General features: G+C 47.9%; 1 long non-coding RNA gene across 3 annotated transcripts; it reads left to right on the forward strand.

Moving 5' to 3' along the window:
• Window positions 1-815: 815 nt before the first annotated feature.
• On the forward strand, window positions 816-8,060 carry LOC123806174. Of its 3 annotated transcripts, none has more exons than XR_006783432.1 (5): window positions 816-1,183; window positions 4,680-4,825; window positions 5,605-5,699; window positions 6,251-6,309; window positions 6,922-8,060. It is a non-coding gene; the product is annotated as an uncharacterized LOC123806174 (long non-coding RNA). The 3 variants fall into 3 exon arrangements; XR_006783433.1 differs by lacking the exon at window positions 816-1,183 and adding an exon at window positions 1,235-1,324; XR_006783434.1 differs by lacking the exon at window positions 816-1,183 and adding an exon at window positions 3,451-3,483.
• The last annotated feature ends 959 nt before the right edge of the window (window positions 8,061-9,019 follow it).

Here is a 9,019-nt window from a genome sequence, read left to right on the forward strand (position 1 = left end):
GAAGCTCTCTCCGCCAAGGCCGGTGGTGGTGGTGGTGGTGGTGGTGGTGGAGGATGAGGGTCCCCTACCCATTCCCACGCGCTCACACCCGCCCATGCTGCACTGTAAACACTCCGCAGAGCAGTGCCCAACCCAGCCGCTGTTTGTTCAGCGAGGCGCTGGCAAGGCAAACACACCACTGAGTCACAGGCAGAGCCCTTGCCCACGACAGCCACACAGTGAAAGTACAAAATAGACCATCTGCCAGCCTCTCCACCCCGCGCGGTCACAAGCCACAGACGCTTTCGATCTCGGGGACAGACAGGGGCGCTGGTGAACCAGGACAGGGGCGGGCACACGGTGGGGCACTCCGCCGGAGCCTGATATATCAGGGAATTTGTGGCCTTTTATAATGGGGTCACACGCAAGCCGAAGCACGACTATACACAAAGTGCCCCGCAATGATTTTGATGGGCAGGACACACTTATTTCCCGACCTCCGGCCCCGCACTCAAACCCACTGAGCACACAAGCACGCGCTCAGACGAGCGACTCAGCGCACGCGCCCTGGCTCCTCCCCTCCGTCAGCTTCTTCAGGCCCCGCCCCTCGAGCGCTATTCTCCGGGACCTTTACGATCCCCTCGGCCTTTTCTCCCTGCCTTCACCTCTAATTGGACGCTGGCCTCCACTGACAATGTCCCCCGAAGACTTGAGCCCGCCTCCCTCCCAGCCCCGGCGCCGTGGGGGCGGGGCTGGGCGGGGCGTCAGCGCCCTATTGTCATGGAGACGGAAAGCTTGTGTCAGCGGTGGCGGGCTCAGCCGGGCAGAGGTGGCCGTGAGCCAGCCGAAGCTGAGGCCGGGCCGAGCGGCCAGGACGACCTAACGAAGAGGGGGAGCGGAGCCGGCCAGCGGCGGCTTCTCGGGCAGCCCAGGGGCGGCGTCCTGCCGGACGCAGCCAGGCCCGGGTGGTCGCAGGGAGCGCCTCGGAGCGCCCCGCCCTGCTGCCTTGCCTCCCCCCGCCCCCTACCGTCCCCCGCCTCTCTTGGCCCCTCGGCTCCCGAGCGACCGCCCCCGGCTCCGCCCGCCGCCGTTCAGCCCCTCGCGGTAACGGTCGGTAGCGGCCCGCGCGCGCGCCGCCCGCCGGGGGCTCGCGTTGGCCACGAGGGAGCGTCCTCGCCCCGCGCTCCCGCGACGCGAAGGAAAGGTGAGCCCTGCGCCCCCATCCCGCCTGGTCCCCCACCCCGTCGCGCCCGGGCTTCCCGCCCCTCGAGCGGCATCCGCGTCCCCTCGTGAACCGGCTAGACCGCGGCGAAGCGCCGCCGAGCGCCGGGCGGGCAGAGGCCGCGTGAGTTGGGGGCGGGCTTCTCCCGGTGTCACGGACCCCGGGCGGGCGCGAGTGGGGTCCCCTCTCTCCACGCGCGACGGCTGCACCCCCTCGGCTCTCGTCCGGGATGCTGAGTGCCGCAATGGAGCCGCGGAGGTTTGTGCCACCGAGGATCTGAGTCTGTCACACAGACATCCTCATTACATCCTGCTGCCACTTCGGGCCGCTGGGCGGTCCTCCTCCCCCAACCCCCATCCGCTCTTCCTTCACTGTCTCCTTTTGGGTGTCGGGGCCTGGAGAGAATCCCGAAAGATAGGGCAGCATTCAGAATTTATGGTTCTATTGCTGTGGTTGTCACCTCCGCTCTACGTCAAATTTACGGCTCATTTCTTAAGGGATGTCTCTATTTTCTGCTTTATTTACACACGGAGGGCTCCGCGGCTCGGCCGCCCACGGCCGCGCGGCGTCTGCCATAGACCCGGGCTCAGGCACGGACGGGAAGAGCCGGTCAGCAGCGGGAGGAAGGGATTCGGGGCTGGCGGATTTCTCCGCCTTCGTGCGAAAGCTTTCACTTTTCTTTTTTTTTTTTTGCCGGTTTTCACTTTTTATCTCGGTAGGGGTGGCAGTTCGTTACCCTCCCCCATTCCCCGTTTCCCCCCTTTATTCCTGGGCTTTTCCGTGTGGGACCCTGCGGAGTAGTGTCCTCGGGCTGTTGTCACTGAAGCGTCCTCCCCCAGCAGAGGTGGCAACGACTTCCCCCTTCCTTCGCTTTACCAAGATGGCTTGTTTTGGGGGTGGGGGAGCTTACTATTGCGTTTTATCTTTCTGAACCTTTTTAACTTAGACGAGGGACAGGTAGGTATGTTCCTGGTTGCTTCTCACGCCGGAGTTTACATTTCTTAATTTTACAGCTCCCCGAGGATTTATTGGTTCGCCGTGTCTGCACGGATCCGGTTGGGCACAACTTTAAAGCTTGTTAAAAATAAGATGCACCATTGTATGTAGCTCAGACATGGCGGTAGAGCTCGCTTTTTGAGTTTTCGGCTGTACAGCTGTCATTGTTTAAATCAGGCGCAAAAGGAGGTTATTCCTGTCTATTTAGTGTAATAACTGTTTACAGTGGGAACTTTGAAGACTCGTGAAAGTAGGTCTGCTGTCTTTTGAAGATCTCATCCTTCTTGAGGGAGGGACCCAACCCCGGGCGCTGGGAGAGCCAACAGATTGCTTCCGTCACATCCCTTTGCTGTTTCGGAGTGTACTTAAAGGATTATGATTGATAAGGCTGTCCTCCCAGAGAATGTTGACACAGGTGTGCATCGTTATCTTAATTAAGATCCTGAGAAAGTGTTGTCTCTGCAACCGTGACACAAGGAGGGCCACATGTTTCTGGACAGTTTTGCTTCTGGAGAATTTAATTGCCCTCGAAACCCGTCTTTGAGCTTCCAGATTTTTGCGAGCGCTTTGGCAACCGGAGTTTTAGCGAGAAGTGAGAGTTCAGCGTGAAGTGTGCCGGCTTGTCCTCCTGCTACTTGTGGCTTTGGGGCAATGGCTTCATCGGCCTTCTTTGTGCCCTGCACCCTGGTGGTTAGTGATTGAGAAATAAAAGCGTGGAGCCGCGTATTAAGCAAATGTTTATTAGTGCTGGGAATCTTGTAGAAGAAGGCGTGCTTCATGGGTAGAGACAGGAATAAAAAAGGTAAATATATCAGGCATTTATGCCACTTCTTTTTTTTTTTTTTTTTTTTGGAAAACACTCTCCTGGAATGTTTTAATGATCGAAAAGAATTTTTTTTTTCATATCATCAGGTACTTAGCTACATTGCTTATGGAATGCCCTGTTTTTGATTTCCAGAAAGAGAAAACAAACTGTTTTATTTTTGCAAAATATTGTTCTGTAGATTCGAATCGGTGAGTAAGTGAAGATAGCACATTTAGCCTCTCTGAATAGTATAAGGATCTGAAACATACGCTGGGTGACCACTAAACTAATGCTACTGCCCTTGGCTTGAAGTCTCTGAATGGAGAAACAATAGCAAGACGGATACTGTCGATCACATTGCCCTCGGCTCACCCACAACCCAATACCCCTTCCCATCAGTGTTGCATTAAGATTTCCCCCCTCTCTTTGTAGATCACGATTTCCTGGAAGTCGGCTGTCTGTCAGTGCGCATGTGAGACGTGTGAGTGTTTTTGTTTAATGTGAAAACTCACAGTAGAAAGAGGAAATGAAAGTGGAGGAGGCCGTGGGCGCAGGGATCCGGAGGCCAGGTGTGGGTTCGCGGCTCACTCCTGACTCCAGGGCTGATTAGCCGGCCAGCACGACCTGGTAAACTAAAACCAAAGACAGACCTGCTTAGATTTGTTTGCTGGAATTACAGCAAGAGCATTAATTGTGAGCATAATTGCTTTACTTATTCCCCCAACGCCTCCATCAGAATTTTTTTTTTTCTGGCAGCTAAAAAAATTAAGATCAGCATCCCCATGCTGTTTCCCATGTATTATTTTAAAATTTGACATGCTGTGTCAAAAGAGATGGAAAAGGAATATATGGATCAATTACCTGTCATTCCTTTTTATTAATAACAAATAATTATTAATTTATATTTACATTACAGAACTCTTAGGAAAAATTTAAATGTTCTTTAGCTGATGGCAGGCAAGTCAATGAAGTTGTACAATCCTGAGTGAATTATGGATTGTGAAAACAGTATTATATTTTGGAGTAATGTTTTAACTCAGGTAGCACAGCCTGTTCGGTGTAGTGATATCTCAATATCTGTATATTTCCCTTCAATTTCTACATTTTGTCAGCTTCTGTGTTTTTAACCTTTTTTGGTACGATTATTTGCTGTTTCATAGAGAATAATTGTTTTTAATAGAACAGCCATAGATGCAGCTGAAAGAGGATGTAAAATCTTGTGTGTTTTTTTTCTTATTCAGTAATGACCTTGGGTTGCTTTTCTAGCAGTATTCTGAAGTGTGATTCTTACGACTTATTTCTGCATAAACCTGCAGTATTTTTATAGCCAGAGTATACCTCACCACCAATTTAGCTCGGCAAATTAACTTAGGTGCTTTGAAATTGAAAACCAGTATATTCTAATGTAGTTTGAATTTAAGTCTTTATTAGTAAGGGTGCTCTTAACATTTGTTCAGGAGAAGGGAATATAATTTTCTCTTGCAGTTGTCATTTACGTAATTCACTTTTCTCGCCTTTTCTCGCCTTTTCTCGGGCTAATGATATTCCACACCTTGATAGGGCCTTTATTTGTTTACTCGCCGTGATATGAAGTGATTCCTTGGAGAAAATTCGATTAGATATTCATGTCTAATATCCCCAAAGTACTTAACTAGTCTTCTGTGTTTCCCTAAACAGAATCGTCTCCATTTGCCGTGCAGGCGGTAAGTGTGATGCTTCCGTAACACACTGGGATGTTTTCAGCTGAGTTGACCGCTGACCTGTGGGCTTCCTCCAGGTGCTGGCTGAACGTCATCCTTGCACACCCCCGGGCCCATCTGCGAGTGAGTGTCCACACGGGGCGTGTGCGTGCAGGGAGCCCCAGGGAGTGTCAGTGTCGGTGTTACCCAAGTATTTGTATTGCTGTTGGGCACCGAGCGCCGCGAGCCACTTGGGGCCTCCAACTGTGTGACTGTACCAGTGCATTAAACAGAGGTTCAGGAGCAGGAAACATTTTGACTACTCACGAAAACACTCTGAATCATTCATTTTTAACAGTGTCGTTAGATAGTGAGATTTTATAAGAGTGCTTTTCATAAAAATCAAGGCTGAGGTTATATTTTATAAAAAATCATAAACAGATTAAAGAAATAATCTGTTTAGACCGAACTGCGGGTTTTGAGTGTTTTCATTACCCAGGTCTCCCCAGAATACACGCGGCGGGAGCACCAGCCCCAGGCTTGAGGGCCGCTCTCCTTCAGTGACCGAGAGCACGCAGCTGTGTGTGAAACTTGTCGTTTCTCATCAAAACGGGGGCTGCGGAACACAGGCAGACGAGAAAAGCTATGAGAAGAAATGATTTTGCAACGTATTTGTGTTGCGTGGCGAGGAGGGCAAAGGACCGGACTTGGTGAGAGAGAACATTTTGTTAAGTAAAAAGAAATGGTTGTGTGACCCAAAAAAGCAGGTTTTGCAGAAGACTTCTGTAGTCCGTAGAGCCTGCAATGGAACAAATGCTTCTCTGTGAATACTTTCAAGGGCATGAAAGTGACTTTTAACGTCATGCAAAGTGATGTATAATTGTACTTAAAAAACACACTTGTGTTCCCCTATTGCCAATTAGGCCTGATCGACATGGGGTTGCACGGATGACCGAGAGCTGAAGCATGACAACAAGTTAGAAAACACACAACACAAATGTAAAGAAAACTTTAAGCAGTGAGTATTCTGATTTCTCTTTGTGTGCCTTTCAGCTTAGGTTTTTCCCCCCACCCCCTGTATGTTTTAACCACGTGTAAAGTTGCAGAATTGAAAAGGTAAGAGCACTGGGGTTTTTTTTTCCTCCTAAGAATAAATACAGGAAAAAATCTAAACATATATGTGAATTGGCTGAGTTTTATATTTGCTGTCAGCCAACATATAGTATTAAGTTGAATATGTCGTGTATGTTAATGATAGTCAAACATATTAAAACTAAGACTCCTTTTACATAAAATAGGTCTGTCGGCGGGGCGGGGAGCTGGCGGGAGGCTCCCCACTCTTTGGAGGATGTGAAGAAGACGTGTCCTTTCAGCAGGAATAGGTTGTGGCTGATTAATTGAGAAGGTTGTCCTGAATGTTCTCTGGTGGAAATAGCTAGAGTATACTCTTTGAGAAATGTTTAATTCAGGAATAAAATCAATTGAGGTGTTGGTAATTAAATTGTAATTCCATGAAGGACGGAGGAGTAGGAGAGATGAGGCTAACTTATGGCTGTTTTTCTTTTCAAGACTCTGCCGTCCGTAACCCGCACTGGCTATTGGAAGGAGGAGATTCTGGAGATAGGGAGGTAATATTATCTTTTTTTTTTTTAAAGAATACTTTCCTCTATAATCCTAAGCCCTTATTACATATAAGAACTTTATCTAGTAGACAGCAATTTCTTTACATTGGAGATAGGAAAATGATCTGATTTTTTTTGTCCGTGCTAAGTTCTGAGCTGCTTCTCCCAGGGCTGCGGGTTGTGCTGGGGGAGCTGAGAAATCCCATTGGGGCCTACTCAGCACCCTTAAAATAGCATCTTTCTGGGAATCCGGACCATGGCGGTAGCCCGCGAGGTCCTGCAAGATGTTGTGTTATTTTGCCACCGATGTGGGTGTCGTCGGCAGGTCACAGAGCTGCCCTGGTTTACCTCCCGGCCTTTGTTGCCTTACCTGGGCGAGCGCTGTGTCTGCGTTCATTGCCACAGCCACACCCCGAGTGGGAGATGGGTGCTGGACTCCCGGTGCCCGGGCCCTGCCAAGGAGTTGGCTCGGCCCGGCCTCGGCCCAGGCCGCTCCAGGGCACTGCAGGCTGGGAGCTCGCCCGAGTGGGTGCTTTTCCTGGTTCGCAGCGTTAAGTCCCTTCCCGTATTTTGCGTAATCCCAGGCTGCGGGTAATGCTTTCCCTTTCCTCTCGTTAGGTTGGCCTGCTGCTCCCTTTGCAGCTGCTGCGGGGAGGCCCGTGGAATGGAGAGCCCTGTGTGATTCTGGAGGATGTCCTTGATAATTCATTCGCATGCCGTTTCATTTTCAAGAACCCCATGTCAGTGATAAAGACTGAGTCTAAGATTCTTGAAGAACAAGTGCTATGTTCAATTTGTACCCATAAGAAAAGATTCTGTCTTCTCATACTGTGTTACCGTATCGAATGCGCAGGTTAAATTGAAAACGTAAAAGCTTTTTGTAAAGAGCCAGTTAGTAGCTCTAAAAATGTTTATGAAGGGTCACGTTGAGTCACGGTGTTTATATATTTCTCACTTTTAAGAAGAATGCTATACTTCTCTAGTCATCGAAAATATCTGCTCCCTGAGTTATATCTGCGGGAAGATATTAGTAGAACAATAAAGGGCTTCGTGGTGTCCAATTGCATAATGAGGAAGTTGGTGAGCAAGGCGGTAACTAAAATTAATTTCTTCCTCTAAAGGAGCTAGTGTACACTTGAACACCAAAACCCTCAGGAAATCCCCTTGAATCTTTAAATCAAACGCTGTGTTTGGTTAACACAACAGGAAGGGGAAAATACACCAATCTCAAAGGTTCTTTCCTTCACGCCCAGGTAGCAGTTGTAAGCAGCTGAGAAAAGCGTTACAATGGAGCCGAGAAAAAATGGTGATACCGAAGTGATTACTGAGAAAGCAGTTTGCGTCTGCGAAACAGTCCAGTATTAGGGCCTTGACCAACTTTTACCCTTCATGTGCCTGGGTTATTGCTACGGTGTGTAAAATACCAGTCTCTGGAATAGCTTTATGCAGAATGCAAGAGTTTTTTTGAATTGGCTAATAGCTCTTGCTGGTCACCTTAAAATATGCTACGATATTACACAGTTACAATGTAATATTTATTAACAGAAGGAAAATATAAAATTTAATATCTGGGCAACTGAGACCTTTAAACCTATTTTAAAAGTATAATCTTGACATCTATGGCACAATTTTTGTCTTTGTTATGTAGATAGAATTATGGCTATTCTACATTTCAAATGTTGTATTTATTAATTCCAAATTCTATTCTCTGTATTGGGCTTTTCCAATAAAAGGTGTACGTGCTTCAGAGAGTGAAATTTTGAGTCGCGGGCTGATTTATTAAGCCTTAGTACACAGGAAAAACAGCCTTGATTAATTTAGGAGTCTGGAAGGGGGCAGGCAAAACCGTGTTGAGCTGAAATTTCCTAATGCAGCAACCATTTAAATTAAATGTTTGTTAACATAATAGCGATGGCATTTTCTCCTCCTCCTCCTCGTGGTTTTGTCCGGCGCGGTGTCGCAGTGGCGGCCGCGCCGACTGCTAAGTGTTTAAATGATGACACCATTATGTGAAGTGATTTTGAAATGAGAGGTTCCAGCCAAGAATTACGTCTGCCCCCACCTCCATCACGTCCCCCTCTCTGGCAGGGAAGATTATGATTGATCTGTTTGTGACAGATTGCAGGAAGCAGTCATTGATTTTTCAATATTTTACCTTAAAATTATTTACAGTTGTAACCATGGGGAGGCATTTCCACGGGCTGTCAGCCCCTGAAAGGCCAGGATAATATTCCCTGCTCTCTGACAAGACAAATTACCTGTAATGAGCGCAGTAGCTGAAGGGTATACTTTTATTTTAAAATATGTCAATAACCCCAGTGACTAAACGAATATTGATTTAGCATAATGAAGCCTGAGTAATGTGAAAATGAGCTTTTTCAAGGGGCACGGTAAAGACTTGCTTTTCGGCTGGTCGCAAGGAGCTTTTCATTCTTTCCAGCCAGCTAGTGGAGATAAAGAGTTTTATATGCAAAGCAGCAGCAGGCATGACGGTGGTGTTCCGGAGAACCACGGTCCAAATGTTTTGCCCTGGCTCTTAGAGGTTCTTTTTGAAATCCCGTGTGGACTCTTACTTGAGTGACGGGGTGGCTACTGATTTGCTCGAGCTGATCTTTAACCCACATAATATTTTTACAGCTTCCACGTATTTTGCATTAGACCTTCAGTCATGAATATTAAAATGTAACTATACGTACAGTCACTTGTAGGTGACATA

The sequence above is a fragment of the Phyllostomus hastatus genome, unplaced genomic scaffold (genome assembly GCF_019186645.2).
Source record: "Phyllostomus hastatus isolate PE091 unplaced genomic scaffold, TTU_PhHast_1.1 phas_scaffold_345, whole genome shotgun sequence".
Taxonomy (NCBI): domain Eukaryota; kingdom Metazoa; phylum Chordata; class Mammalia; order Chiroptera; family Phyllostomidae; genus Phyllostomus; species Phyllostomus hastatus.